Consider the following 16,603-nt stretch of genomic DNA (forward strand, 5'->3'; position numbering starts at 1 on the left):
GGGAAAGACTGAGTATGTGGACTAATTAGCACAAGAAGAGAGGGACTCACTTGACCAATAAAAAATATAACACTAAGTAATAGGAGAACTATGTAACTTGTAGCCAAGGAACAATCATGCCTTTGCTAAAATGTGTAAGTACTGAAATGTTTTGATAGTGGATGTGCCACCGAACACGCCTTTCTTTTTTTGCAGAACTGTAAATAAATCAAATACCTGACTCTGAGTGTGGCTTGGCCTCTTGCACACTGCGTGTAAGAACCTAATTTGGCACAACATGATGATGGAACACATGACTTGTTACATACATGTGTTACCCAGAGATTGCATTCAAGTGCAAGATGTGCTGTGCCTCTTCTGAGCTTGGAAACACCCTGCCTTCCGTGACATCTTCATTATTTTTCCAACCAAGAGCCCTGTCTGTCTGGATTCAAGTTACATCTTTACATTTCTCTGGGATTTCTGCAGTCCAGGCCTGTGAGAGCCAGCTTATCGGGAGTTTTTAGATACAAGCTACCTATTGAACCAACCCATTCCTGACAAAAATTGAAGTCAACAGGATCAAAATGACAAATTGGGTTTTTTTTTTCTTTATTAATTTAATTACCAGAAAATCCCATTTTATTAATTTCTCTGTATTTCAATGTCTTTTATTCATTCCACTGTATTCTTTCTCCACAACTTTTCTGTCAGCTGGAGAGGTGCTTTGATGTACTGAACTGCAGGTTTCCCCTCTCCACAGAAGATGGGGGAGGTTCTTTTCCTAATGACACCCAAACCCTGCAGGACTCTCAGTCACTCCAAGAAGAGCTCAGGCTCCCATGCCTTACATTTGTCATGAGCTATTTTTACTCTTGAAACATACTACAAGTATGTTGACAAGCATTATGGTTATGGTCAGCTCTTTCCTCCACCCCCAAATTCTTCCAAGTGGAATAAGGCCATCAAGCCCAAAATGTGCTGAACTTAGTTTGAACTCTGGACACATGTTGAACTCTCCTTATGGATACATGCAGTAAGTGTTTGTCAACAGCTGAGGGGGCACATACTCAGCAAAGGGTCACATAATTCAGATCTGTTTGCCAAGGATTTTTAGGGCTGGAAGCCCTTTGGAACAGGCAAAATGTTCCTGAGGATAGTGCCAGGCCAGCATTCTTTAGGAACAATCACTCTAGGCATACATCAAACTCAATCACTTTTGCACTCGTGGAAAAAGATGGCTCCCACTTTAAGTTCTAGTGAGGAGGGGGAAAAAAAAACGGATGTATTTTTTTTTCCCAAGCACCTGATTCCTTGAGGCACTACTGTTCACTATATAGTTTTATATTTCTTCAATGAAAACCCAGGGTCCTGTTGAACCTGCACAGATTCATTCAGGACACTCCAGAGCTTTACATACCTGATCAGTAGAGTGGCATTACAGCTGAGAATCCCAAGCCTCAGAGCCACAGCTAACAGGAATGGTGAGGCTTGGCCATGGAGTAAATTGTTCTCTGGCAGCTGCCTCCAGACAAAGTGGCTGCTTGTTTGGAGGGCTGAAGAAGGAGTAGAGAGTGCACACGAATGCCAACATCTGAAAGTGGGACAAAGTTAGCACTGGCTTCTCCAGGAAAATTTACCACTCATGGGGAGCAGATAAATTACTTTTAGAGATTATGTTATCTGCTCACAGTGTGCGGTTTTCCTTTCCAACTGAGATCTCAGATAATCAGAGGGTTGAATTACTAATGTGACCACTGTCTCATTTGCTTGAAATTAACCTTCAGAATATAGTTGGAATCCTTTTTGTCTGCTGTAAGGATTTGTGAAGCATGCAGCACTAAGATAGCCAATCATTTTATAAATTTAAGCATTACAGAGTTGACAGCAGCTTGAGAGTTCCAATTGGCATGTTTGAAAACGGTTAATATATATCATAATGAGTGTTAACATCAGTTAACATTATAATGGGTGTGTTATTTTGGCGTGTTCCACTTCACAATCCCAGGTAATTTGGACACTCTGTGTACAACCTGCAAGTGTGGTTCCTTGAGAGGGACTTGCTGACCAGGAGAGTTTCCCTCCATACCTCCTGAAATGTGCTCCTGCTGGTACTTCTCTTGTGTGGGTCCAGCAGCCATGTTGTCTTCAACAAGCTAATTCATTCAGTAAAAATCTGCTTAGAAAACAAAAATGGATATTTTTCATCTGGAAGCAGTTTTGCAAGACACACAATAGGTCTCTGCTTCCAAAAGTTCACAGTTCCACCATGATTTTTCCTCAACCAGCCAAGAGTTTGTGTCACTCACTAGGCTGCCTTTGGTATTTGCAGGACCTTTACCTGAGCTGATGCAATTCACTAAAATGGCACAAAAAAAGGCTTATTCAAAAAATTAGCTAATTTCCTGTTGGTTTAGTGAGTTAAATTGGCCAAAGGTCCACAAAGAGCCAGAACAAGGAAGTTGTAGTGAGACTAGATGTGTGGAAGCATGAGCTGCTCAGCCACTCTGATAAGTCCTACCCTGACGAGCTGCTGGGAGCATCATTGTCAAGGACAGCCCACAGAACTAAAAATAAACACAGCTGCAGTACGTATTAAAGCAAAGTGGGGGGCTTGGTTGTGAGCAAAGCAAAGAAACATCTTTACATAAGCTGAAGACTAAGCAAGGCCACAAGAAATTTTAATCTGGCACAATAAAAACAGTGCTATGACTCCTGAAATCAGTCCAATTCAGGAAAGAGAAAGGAAAAGGTGTAAAGTTCTTTTATTCATAAGAAACAGATGCATGTTAATGAGGCTTCCATTCCTTTAATAAAGAGCCTTTGCACTCCTATTCTTGTTCCTATTCTATTGTTTGCGTGGAAGAATCACTGGTTATCCCAGAGATGGGATGGTACCTTTCAAATTAGCAAAAATTTTCTTGCTCCTTATATTAGAAAATTTCAGGTCTCAGTTATTACATTATCATGTATTTTCTTCTAATTTAGGAGAAGGCATCAGTCTTTTAAGCTTTTATGCTGATTTGAAAATTCATTGAATATCTTCAAGAGGAAGGAAACATTTCTATTCAGTACCTTTGTTGTCTGTAGGTTGTGCCTTGGGTCATGATTACAGAAATGTTGTATTATAGTCAATCTGAATTACAAGTCTACAGAATGAAAAACATATAACCATAACATGTTGTTTTCTAGAACAGAGGAAAATACTGGTCCATTTTTAAAAAACAAGGTAAAAAATACTATGATGATATTTTGATTGTGCTAAACAAATTATAATGGAGCATTAGACTGTTTAAAATACTGTTACTATATAGAGAAAATAAAACCTGGGAAACATTTCTTTGGGAAAAGCAAGAATTGTGCATATATTTGTTCATAAACAAGAACAAGCCTCACAGCTGCTAATTCAATTCATATTCCTGGAATCAGGCTGTAAACAAATACTTGTATTTTTGTTTTGGAGGGTGGATGAAGTTCAGTAGCTTTCCATTGGTCTAAAAGAAGGAACATCTGTTGTGGCCATAAAAAACTGGATGATCAAGTTTACCACATCCCATATTAGCAACATTAGGCATTGAGGTTGAAATCCTGATCTCACTGAACTCGGTGAAAGTTTTACTGTTAAATTCTGAGTGGCCTGGATTTCAAGCCAAACTCCAAAGCTTTAAAAACAATAGCACAGTGAGTATTAAAAACAAAAGTAGGCTGTTGCTGTGTGTAGGAGCTACACACTGACCTGCCTAAGATAACATCCCAGCCTGGTCTACAAATAGCTTTATATTAGGCAGTACGTATCAAGACATACAATGCTACAACAGTGAACCCTGTGTTTAACAAGAAAGCATGGATAGGGCTTCCTTGGTCAGATCACAGTATCAACATCAACACAGAGCAGAAGAATTTTTAGGAACTCAGGAAGATAAACAGCTTGAGTCACTGAAGCATATAATGTCTCTTTTAACCATTCCTGGATCAGGGATGCCACTACACGTCTTATACATTTCTTTTTAAGGGAAAAAATGCATGGTAGGTGGGTTTAGAAAAGTGAAATCTTCTCCCTCTTGACATATCATTGCCACCACTTAAGAGTTAATCACAGTGAAGTCAAAAATTCAGAGCAGACTGAGACAGAAAACATGAGCTTATTGTTCCCTCTTAATGTCTGGTTACATCATGTACAATACTCAGAGTTAAATCTGAAACCCCTCACATGTTGTGTTTTTTTAGCTGTTCAACTTAGTAGGTTATGGCTTCACCATTTGCCCAAATGCTGTGAACCTGTACCAGAAAAGTAAGAAATGCGATTAGAGCTCAGACACCCTCACTGAGAAGGCAGCTCTGGCTATTTGCTGCTGCCCCAGCTCTTTGTGCCTGCCAAAGATGCCTGTCCCAGCTCTGGTGGCAGAATGAGGCACAATTGCCTCTCAGCTGTTTCAGTACAAAGTCCAAAAGTTTAATTCAAGCTGCCCCCACCCGCCTTGGCATTTTATGCTTTAAACACTGGATTTTATCCTGAAGCAGCTTAGCGTTATCTGTGTTCTCAGTCTGCTGACTCCACTATGTGGGTGGTATCCTCTGGGAGACAGGCAATAATATTTTAAACCAACACAGTTATTTTCAAAACAATCACTTTCATGCACCATTAACCACAGAGGCTGGTATAAGCTTTGCCAGATTTAGACTGATTTAACAAATAGTACTTTTCTATCTGATGCAGATTTTCATTTGCACTCTGAAAGCTGCAAGAATGCAGCAAGGGCTTAGCTGTAGCTATTTTTGCTTTTTTTTTTTTTTTTTTTTTCCCAACTGGGGTGAGATTGTTTTAAAAAGGAACATCCGTTAACTCCAAGAAAAGTCAACAAATTGCCTGACTTAAACATTGCCAATTAAAGCAGATAACTCTAGTAAAAAAGGTAGAGCTGGATAAATTTAGATTTCTTTCTTTGGTTTGTCTCTCTGAAGACTTACAGAAAACGTATCACCTACTATGGGGTTCTTAGAAGTATGCACAGCATAATGTAAACAGGGAATTAAATTGTTGATATCCAAGACTCTTAACACACAAAACTTACTGACTGCTTCTTTCTCTCTTATATTCAAATTTTACTTTTGTAACAGCAAGAAAAGTGTCAAATATCAGAGATCTTACCTCAGCAGAAAATGCCTTTAAATCCTCACTCCTCCAATAAAAAAATCCTGCCTCAAGTATGTTCTTTTGTTTCTTACATTGTTACATTTTCATATGTATTTTAATCGGTGATGTGGTAATTATTTCACATTATACTATAGGTCAATTGTTATATAATTCCTGTAGTAACAGCATCATGACAGTCATATTGCTATCCCAGTTTGAAAAGATTTGTGATGAAAGCAGCCTGATCATATACGTGTTTCTTCAAGACACTTGATGCTAAATCAGGTCCATTACTGACAATATGAGCCTTTTTTGTATTATATATTTAAGTATTATATTATTTGTTACATTGTATTTGGTTGTAGCTTAGATGCTTAGTTCTTTCTTCCTCTAAGAGCAGATTTCTCATATTTAATGTCAGATAAATTCAATGCTTCATTTTATGGCATTGATACCTTAAGGACCTAGAAATAAAACAACATACTTTCAAGACAATATTAGCATAGGAGGTAATAGAAAGGTTGGACTTTATTGGAGGCCTCCAAACAGACAGATATGGGAAAATGCCCACCCTGCACAGGGTGAATAGTTTTATAAGTTTAGCAAATTAGCATAATTGACAAGAATCTCCAATTAGAAGCACAAGTGATGAAATAACCGCCCCCTTTTGGTTCCACCTCTTCTGTAGCCCTCCTTTAGATAAGAACTAAACTTTGTTTATGAAAGTGTGTGTCGAAGAGCTGGTTTCAACCTTGGCTTCCAGGAAGAATCAAGATAGGATAGGGGTCTTGGACCCCTCAGGGCTTGGAGCCTTTGGAATGTGTTTTGTCTTTCTGCCTGTCAGGGTAGGGAAAAGTACTGGAGCTAGCTAGGAACTATATACAACCATAGTCTACAGAGCTATGAATATGTGAAGAATGCCAATCACTTGTTTAAAAGTTTTAAAAGTTTAATAGTAATAAAATAGTTTAAAAAACAGTAATAAAAATTAGAGCAATAAGAATTTGGACAATCAGAGTTAGGACAATAAAGGACAATAAAAAGCAAATAATTTCGGACACCTGGATGTTTTCCTCAAGAAAGCATGTTCGCTAACAAAGGAATAACTCTTAAAAGCCATAGTCCGTTGCATATTCATATGTCTCATACGTGATGCAAATATTCTTTTCAAACTAGGGATTTTTATGTTTTCTGCCAATCCTCCCTCTCATCTTGTAAATCAATCCTTTCGGCTCTGGGGTGTCTGGAAGAAGTCTGCATGGTCCAATAAAGAGGCCATAAATCCTTGTCTTGAGATTTTTTTTTGTGTCCTGATGCTGTTATCTCTATGTGAAGAATTTCTTTGTTATCTTATCCATTCCTTCTGCTGGTCACAAAAAGGTGTCTTACATCACATCGCTTCTATTTTAGTATTATGCTATAGTTTAAAACTATATTTAACACATTACTTAAAAAGGATTAATGCAGTACTGCAAAATAACTTTCCAACATAACACATACAGTATTCAATTTAATATTTGCAAAGAGCCAATCATTTAATATGCATTTTTCACAGAATATATATGAAAGAAATATAAAAGCAAAAATCATTCTGTCATCAGCATGACTTACTAACTGGGTAACAAATACAAACAGCCCAGAGTGGCAGGAAAAATTGATGATGAGATGTGAAAAGTTTAAGTCTCTATGGCTACCAGCTCTTCTTGAAAGCCTAGGTACCTCACCTTTGGGAGGAGAGGAGCACGGCAGTGAGCAGGGACTGCAGCTGTCCCAGTGTGCGTGTGCTGGCTGACTCACAGACCACAGCACGGAAAACAAACACACAGAAAACAGGCGGGTGTGTTACAGCCACAAACTGCAGGCACTCACTCTGTCCATGGGTGTTAACTGCCCCTCCCCCGCTGCCTCTAGAGGACATCCTTGTACAAACAAGACCAAATGCTTTCCCTGTTAAATCCTGATGAAGCTGAAAGCAAGTCAAAAATTGTTACACAAATCTCCACACATTGAATTGCTTCTCTCAGCTCCCAGTTTAAAAATGGTTAATAGCATTTTATGTATTTGCAAATCTAAGTGAAAAACAAAATCTAGATTGTGTTAAACTTTTCAAAGTAATGGAAGAAATCTTACCTTTCCTGATGTTAAAATTACTCTTTAGTTTTGCCACTAGTAATTTACATTCTATGCTGCTAGAAATAGTTAAGTTTTGCTATTGATTCAAACAGAACCACAGCTAGGTCCTACCTCTTTTATTCCCTTGGAGGAAGAAAGTACTTTGCAGCTCTTTAAATTCTTTATTTTTAATACAGTGAGCCTTTGAAGTATTACAGCTGTTTGTTCACAGACAGCATGTATTTCTGGGTTAAACAGTCAGAAGACTGTTTAACAACAACTCAAACAATTCAATATACAATTTTCTATTTTTAAATTTATATTTAAATATAGATGGACATTTTTTTGTCAAAAAATTAATGTGAAAGCCTCTAGTCTGTTTCATATGAGTATACTATTTTGCAGATAGACAGCAAATTTATTTTATATTTGCAATCCACAGGAATCTTAAATGGATTACATCTGTTAGACATCACAAATTACTATTAAATACTTTGTTGTGGATTTAGTGGCACAGAGGAGCTATTAAGACAGAAAACCAGCAGCTTACTGTGTCTAATTGAAAATCTCTTTACCTTCAAAGCTTTTATGTTATTATTTTTTAGAAATCAGAAGTATGATATATTGTATAATAATAAAAACACTTGTATTAAGTGTTGACATTTTCCATAATACCCTGGGAAATTACATTAAAGAGAATAATTATTTTTGTTCTTGATTTGTACCAATTATGCAAATACAAACACAACAAGCCTTAAGGGTGTTCATTAATAATTATTTGCTTAAGATATTAATTTCAAAAAATACATTCAAACCCATACTTTATCTAGTCACAGTGGGACTATACAAAGCAATAACACAGTAGCTATAACTACTATAGCACACAATGATTTTTTTAGTCTTTTTTAAAATTTAATTTGTAGTATCACAAATTTAAGTAAACACAGAGTATGTTTGCACTTACCATGTAAACTTCTGCGTTTACTGCTGACAAAAATAGGTTTATGGGTATAGTGAATTTGCAGGTTTGTTGAAATTGGTATCAGTTTTCTGGGAAAAAAAAGAAGTAGATAAGTGAATGTTATGGTTTGACACTGGCGCAATGCCAGCGCCCCCATGAAAATGCACCTTCCCCAGATAAATGCTGTGAGATGTTATCAGGAACAGAGCAGAGCAGGCCCAAGCTTAATAACAAAGGGGAAAAAAAACTTTATTAAACTACTACTACTACAGAAAACACATAAACTAAATCCAGGATGAAGACCTTTTAAAACACCCCTCCTCCTCCCAATTCCTAAAACACCCACCATGAAACATCACCTGGGATTCCTGATCAAATTACCACCCTTCAGATAATCAATACTCAAGCTATCAAGGGAGAGAGAAGTCTCTCTTGCACCACAGACCCTCCAGGAAACACAGTTGCCACCTCCTGTGTTTCCCTGTCACACATGGCAACCGCCCGGAGAAAACCTGCCAGTGTGACACTCTCCTTTCCATGTCACAGTGCTCTCACCACCATGCATGGACAGACTGCTCATAGGGCTCCTTTAAGGATGCTTTGCCATGGACCCAAAGATACAACAGTTCAGCTTCTCATCTTGGGACTACAGTCCCCCCCCATTTTCCCCTGGGGCCAAGGGTCCAAGAACAGAGATCATCTTCTTTCCCGAAGACAGAGGGCATCACCATTCCCTTCTCAGCTTTCTTCTGTTCTTGCCATTCCTGTGCTGTTCGAAGCTGAAGCAGATCTCCTTGGGTCACCACTGCATCCCCCTAAAATGCAGTCTCTATTGCAGGAGATTTTGGTTCAGTCCATGGCTAACAAGAAAAGTCCAGCCAAAAGCTACTTCATCATCTCCTCCCACCTAAATATTTCTTCTTCTAACATGTCAGGTCTCAGACTGTCTCTCTTCCACTACAAATCAAGGAGGAGTAATATTTTACAAAGCCCTCATTTCCTGGAAAGGGTTAAAAGTTCAGACTCCCTGGATGGCTGATATCTCAGTCCAGCATCCCATCTCCCACGCTGGGCATCATCCCCCCCCTTCTCCTTCTCCTCTGCTGGCAAATTTCCAGGTGCCGCCAGGCTCTCTGTCTCTTTCCCTCTTGGGGGGGGGGGGGCAAAGGCATCTCCGCTTCTCTCCACCCTTCCGTCCGCAGGAGCTGGCTCGGTTCCAGACCTTCAGCCCCTCGGCCTACCTGGACAAGGCCGCGTGGCTTCCCCTCTCCCACCCAGCCTGAGGCTGGGCAGGGGAGAGTCTGCACTCTCTGATGACCAGAACCAAAAAGACAGTTCCCTTAAAAGTTCTTGCTTTTAACCCCCTGTATTCTCAGAAGCGTGTCCATACTTTCAGTAATCACTCCAAGTGCCAATACCTAAACCTGACCACTAATTAGTTTGACCCAACTTTCTAGAAAAAAATTCACTTCCATGTCAAACCACAACAGTGAAAAAGGAGAAAAATGTATTTGTCTACAGGGCTCCTGGAAATAATCATATTTCTAATTTAAAATACTATGAACTTTGCTAATTTTGTACAGATAACTCATGAGAGTACAGTTGGATTTCTTCAAATCAGTGTAACACACGTGCAGAACTTTGCCAGAATTTCAGGGTCATTTTGAATTTGTGCAGTCATCACTATGAAATGAAACCAATATATTTTTGTATTTTTAAAATACAAGGAAACAAAGGCATCCAGTATATCCAGAAGCCTGTGAACAATTACAATTAGTGGAGGTCAAACTGTATTACTGAACAAGCTAGTCCATTTTGGTTTCCACTAATGGTTAAGATGATTTTGAGGTGAAGTCATACATTGCCCAATGACATCTGGCCAACTGAGGTAATGTGTTCTAGTTGTTTCTAGCCCAAGAAGGCTTGATCTTTAGCTACCTCAGCATGTTTGTTGTTGCCTTGACTTAAGCTGTTTGTTTTTAAAGCACACTGTAGAGACCCTGAGCTGCAGTTTGTTGGGGTGTTTTACTAATATCCAGTTAGTAGCAAGGTGGTCGGGGCCAGTTCCTGTAATTAAAAGCCCATCTTCTACATTCTCAGGCACAATGTTCATATACCAATGTCTGTGTACGCTGTACAATGTTTTGTGTATGTTTTATATGACATGTATGTGAGCTCCCTTCTCCTTACCAATGCTACTTACTGTACCACGTACCAAGGACATTTGTTAGGAGTTGTGTGCCATGTGGACATGTGCCTTTCCAGAAATCTCCCTGTGGATAAATTGAATGTCATTACTTGAAATCAGGAGCACTAGTTTTCTGGGTTTTTTTTAAATCGTCCTCACAGTATGTGGGTAATTCACAATGAACAGGCACATGGCAGAGACCTGAGAATGCTGTGCAAGGAACTTAAAGACAACTGTGGATGTGAAATACTCTTCAATTCACATACCCACAGTTAGAGAACAAGAGAAGCAAATTTAACTGCAGCCTGAAAAAAACCCACTAGGTACCTATCTGGGGACTGATTGCTTTCCTAAGCTTTCAACAAGGCTGCTGGAGAAGCAAAAAGCAGGTGGACATGAGCACCTCTTTGTTGAAAGCCCTACTGCCCAGGATTCACCATCAGCAAAAAAAACAGGCCCTTCTTGCTGTGTTCCCTCCCCTCTCAGCCATACTCACCTCTAGTATATTACTTCAAGACCTGCACTCATTTGTATTATGTGATTGAATAAGCTGTTGTGATTAGTAGTCTCAGTACATCCAGCAGCTAGGCAGAGGAACAGGGTATTAAAAATATATGTTAAACTGCAGGAGACCACACGGAATCTGAAAACCTCTCCGGGTTTTAAGTGTCAACAGACGGCATGGCATGACCTACTTTGGAATAAATGAATTGAAAAAGAAAGGGTAAAGTTGCTCTGTCAAGAAGTGTCTGTGCTGGTACTGGGAAGCTGTGGAGCTGCAGAGCTCAGGGGACCAACAATGGGGTGTCTTGAGGCTGCCAGCTGACTTTGCAGCCCAGGCATCATTAGTATGTGTTGGCTGTTCAGTAGCCGACTCAATATGTGCTGGTAATATTAATCTGGGTTTCCTAGCAGCAGGTGCCTCTATCATAAGATTTTCTAGCCTGATTACTTTGCAGATTGGCAGAAAGTCCAAGGTTTGAGTGACTTAAAATAGCAAAATTTAATTTCCAGCTCTAGCAATGTTTCTTCTGCAGTCAAGCTGGGTACTGATCCTATGGTATCACCTTTTACTTTTAAAGGATACTTACAAAAAAAGACTTCATTTTCCAAAGAAAAGAATGCAGCCCAGTACTTTCAATCAGCACCACACACATAAAAGCAATTGTCAGATTTTTCAACTCTCCTCTTATATTTGCTTTAAGGTATACACCATCTATTATTACTACTGCTAATTTCAATGGAAAAATCTCTGAATTGTGTTATTTCTATAGCATCGTGTCCTCACTCTCCTCATCAGCTATTTTATAAATTTCACCTACCTTCATTATTGTATCCAGCCTTTTCCAGAATGCCCCTTTAAAAATAGCATATAAATCCTTCTAAAAGTATAAAGAAAAAAAAAAAACCCAAACAACAAACTGGATAGCATTGTCTATTGAGAGACACAATGTGCAGACAGGTCAGATGATTTACTGAGCTCTGCTTGTGGAGTAACATGGATGTGAAGCTCACAGTTCCAGCATGTATTCACTTGATTTTATGGACAGTTAAAGCAAAACTTCTATTTGCTACCTGGCAAAGAGAATGAACTATCTTAAGCCTGCTAAGCACCTTGTTTGTAGAACAATATTACCAATTAATTCTGCAGTATGGGTAATTTAAGTTTTTTTAATCTGATCCAATTTTTACAATTCAAATGCATATAAACATCCAGTTCAGTTATGAATACAGTGTGTGTTCTTGGCATCCTGTTTGTAACATAAGGATATGCTTTCCCACCAATCTGGGACAAATCCTCTCAAGGGACATTAGACTAAATAACCATTTGATTTTAGATGACAATTGAAGAATCAAAACATTTTACACAAGACCCATTGGGATTTTTTAAATCTGCTTATTCTCTTAATCCTGGTAATTCTTAAACATTTTATATCTTTCAGCTCTTTTAACTCAATATACAGGTAACAGGGACAGACTGATTTGAAAGCTTTCCCAACCTGTTAGCATTATGGGGATATATTTATACTCTCTGACAGGGAGAATCCTGCATGACAGGGAAAAGGCTGAAGGCATTCAGCCATCCAACCCTCTGCCAGGCTCCATTTCAGATGATCAGAAATGGCCCTGAGTAACCTGGCCTGACCTAGCAGGCAGGTCACAACCCTGCTGTGAGCAGGAGGCAGGACTGGAAACTCCTGAGGTCCCTTCCAGCCTGCATTACCTTATGGTCAGGTATTGGGAGCTACTGTTTGCATTAGACTTTAATATAGAGAGCCTTAGCAAAGCACTTTTTCTGGAGTGCCAGAGGAGCTTTCCAAACCTCCAAATGTGCAGCTAGACCTGCAGCTCTCCCAGTGGTGTAGGTATTCAGCTTATATGAGAAATATCTCGGATACCCCACCTTGGAGTCACACACCTGCCTTGAAAGAGAATGAAAAATTATTATAACTCATTGATATCCCCAAAGTATACATCTCACTTTCTACAACAGCTGTGACATCTCTTTCTGCGCCTTCACTTAATACAACCCTGAGCCATGGCCACTGGAGGTCCCAGGGAGGCACACTGGCACTGCAACCACCTCATGCTGTGCACAGACCTTCCTATCAAGCAGTCACAAATCCTTGCTGCCCTCCCATGGCAGCAGATCTGATGTCACCTTCTTGGCTGGGGAGGGTTAGAAACCATCATATCGATGGCCTGCAGCACACAGCGTGTTTCTTCCTGCCTCAAAAGGATGCACAAACAGCCCTTTGGATGAGTGCATCACTGAGGTGATGGTAGAGGAACAACACACCCCTCTCACAAGTCAGGTCTCACCCCAGTCCATGGGGTGACCACCATCCAGCACGTTTGGTTCCTTAGTGCCTAGATAAACTAGTGAAGTTCTGAAAAACAGAATGACTTATAATCTCCTCCAAACCTGTAAAAATAGTTGCCAGAAATATACATGTCCCTTTCTGTTTGCTGACTGTTAAGTTGAAGCCAGGGTTAGACATAGGTATCTAACTTTTAGGCCTTTGATTTATGACATATTCTACACTTTTTATCCTGTGATAAAAGGACAGGATAGAGAATAACAACACACAGTTTTATTTATTGAAATTTCCTCCAAAGTTCATAAGTTTGCAGAAGGAAATGTGATTTTTCTAAATTGTTAAAACCCCAGGGATGCAGTCATTAATATGTCATGAGCTTGTGTTTTACAAAAGACACTATTTCTAGTGTATTTTGTACATGGTACCAAAAGTGCACTGGATGTATTCTTTTAGAAATTAAGGTTTCCTGCCTAATCCACTTGTTCTAATCTCCAGCTGCCTTTTTGATAAAACATGAGCTGAAAAAAACCCAGAAACATTAACTTTTTTTGTTGGTTTTCTTCTATTCCTTTTTGGTTGCTATTCTTTCATTGTTCTGACAATACCAGTACAACAATAATTCAAAAACATTTTTGCCTAATAAATTACTGCCTGCTATTTTCTACAAATAAATACATGACACTGAGCAACAAATACAGATTGAGCTGCTGCTGGCGGTGTTTTCCATCTGCAGAGCCTTTTCCCAACCTGCCTGACGACATCACATAGATTATTCTGACTCACTGTGATCTCACAAAGCCTCTGCATAATGCAGGTATTAGCAGCAGCAAATATTAGCAGTGGGCATCAACTTGATGAAGCAGCAGAGTAAAGCAGATATAGAATTTTTAAGAGTGGTTGAGTCTGCCTGTGATGAAAAATAAATACAAGGAAGGATTGATTTAATCTCTTACATAACTGACTTTAAATTAACTTGCAATTAGGCCCTCACCAAGAATTACTCAGTGATTATACCCTCCAGCTGCCTAATACAAGCATGGGTTCTGGGCAAGGCTGTAATGAGGAGGGATGAGCTGATGCTCCCCAAATGGGTCCTTTCGGGGCCACCCCTGTGGAATGCCAAAGCAAGCCACTAGAGGGAACTCAGCCTATGCCCTCTGAGGCCTTGACGCTGGGTTTTTCCTCCTTCTCACTTCCTAGGGCCCTTAAGCATTGTATACATTAAACTATATGCAGGTGCTTTAAAGACGCCTGCGGCAGTAACTCCATCTGCTGCAGCAAACATACCAGTGTTCTTTTGCATCGCATATGCACATGGCGTTTCATCTTTTCTGTCAGTATTAATGTGGTTTTTTAACCTTCTGTCTGTTAATTCTTTTCTTTCCTTGTCACCTCTGTGTCCACTTGGTGTCAATGTTCCCTGGAAGTGAACCAAAAAGTTACTGAATGTGTCCGTGGTTACTTTGTGTATAAAATGCATTCCCTTACATTTCTGACACGGAAGTTAAGGAAGGGTGGAGGCGTGCTTGAGGTCCTTAAAAAGCAATGTCAGGGAGGCTGGCTGCAGCTGAGGAAGACAATATGGAGAAAGGTTTCTATATCAGCAGAGCTTCTTCCTCTGGTCATCAGATATCAGCTTCCCACTCCTTTACCTTCCGTATCTCGCTGAAGCCCAGAGGCAAAGCACGTCCTTCCCAGTCCCAAGACTGCTGCCCACATCACCATCTCAGCAGTGTTAAAAGTGAGCAAAGCCCTTCCTAAGAAAATTGTAACTAAGTTGGCATTTGGATCAAGGCTGCAAGACTTGATCAAGATTACTTTTGCCCTTCCCCCACACCTTCACACTGTTTTCCCATGGTATTTGAAAAGTAGGGCATGTATGTGTTAAGAATCATATAAACATACAACAGTTTGGAAGACTGGAAACAATGAGTTGTAACAGCAATACAGGTTAACTATTCAGTGTTGCCACAGGGGAGAGGATAAAATCAGGCTGTGTTGCCTGTAGAGAAGTTTCTGTTCCATCCAAGGCTATTTCGGGGTGTGAGCTGCCCTCTCACTGAGTGCTACTTTTGGGGCTGTGAAGGGAAAACCAGAAAACCTGGGTTTTTTGGAAGGCTGCCTTCTTTAAACACTCTGAAATACACTGATACGGCCATCAAAGCTGGCATGTCTCAGAATATTACTGAGGCTGGTGGCTATGTGATCCAGATGGGGGCTCATGAGAACTGGGGGTCCTAACCTGACCCCTCCTTTTACCCCAACACTTCCTAAAGACAGAAATTTCAATGTGTATGTTGCTTGTTCATTTTTATGTACCCCGCTATGGCTCTCCAGAGCTTCAGCATGTATTCCCAGAAGGATTGTAGTCAGAAAAATAAAAGAAATAAAAATTCGTAACTGAAAAGTAAAGAGGGAAAATGAAAAGTGTTGAAAATAGGAGTTGAACTAACAGTGCACAGGCACAGTTAGTCGATCAGAGTTATCTCTGTGGACAAAGCAATGGCACCTGTGTTACCAGTTTCTTTTTATTAAAGTTAACCTACATGCAGCAAGAAGTCACATGCCTGTTGTTGAATTCAGTCTCAATGGTTATAAATTTGAAATACTGGCCAAAACTTGACCAAAATGAGAGAAAACACAAAGGAGCAGTGTAAACTCTTACCTTGAATTGCCTACAACACAACCAGGTCAGAAATGTTTGGCTAACCATGGAATTAGTCCGACTACTGAACACTCCAACAGCCATCATCCTCCTACAGCAGGAAGCTAAGGAGTTTTGGACATGTGCAGCAAGAAGGCTGTACATGTGACAGGCTCTCAAACAGCAGACTCAGCCTAGAAAATTAGATAAAAAGCCTTGGTTCATGAGTGTCAGAGTTGCAGATTGCATTTGCGTCTTCCCGTATGTCCTCCTGCCAGTGACCAGTCCAGGTTAGACCTTAGACTTTCTGATCTCTGAGGAAAGTCCTCTTAAACTCTAATTGTTTGGGGTCTTGAGTTGTGTTTGACAGATTAATTCTGTGGTATCTGTGTGGACCAGTACATCAGTTGTTTCTAGTCCTCCAGGATATCAAGTGAGGTATGTTATGGTTATCGAGGCTTGACAGGTCAATTCATAGCAGGGTGACAGGAGAAATCTCAAGAGAATCATTGCCTCTTGTAAAAATCTAACTGTCCTCTAGGAAAAAGTACATACTGTCTTGGAGGAATTGTACCCAGAACACAGCAGAATAAATGTGGCACACTCAGTTTGATTTTTCAGGTGAAAAAAAAACTACATGTGTGAACATTTGCCCAGAAGTGAGGGAAACTGAGAACAATTAAATGCATTTAGGAGGAAATACAAGAAAAAAAGACACAGCTGCAGAGAAAAGTAAAGAAAACAGTTGGGGAAAGTGATGGGA

The sequence above is a fragment of the Vidua macroura genome, chromosome 3 (genome assembly GCF_024509145.1).
Source record: "Vidua macroura isolate BioBank_ID:100142 chromosome 3, ASM2450914v1, whole genome shotgun sequence".
Taxonomy (NCBI): domain Eukaryota; kingdom Metazoa; phylum Chordata; class Aves; order Passeriformes; family Viduidae; genus Vidua; species Vidua macroura.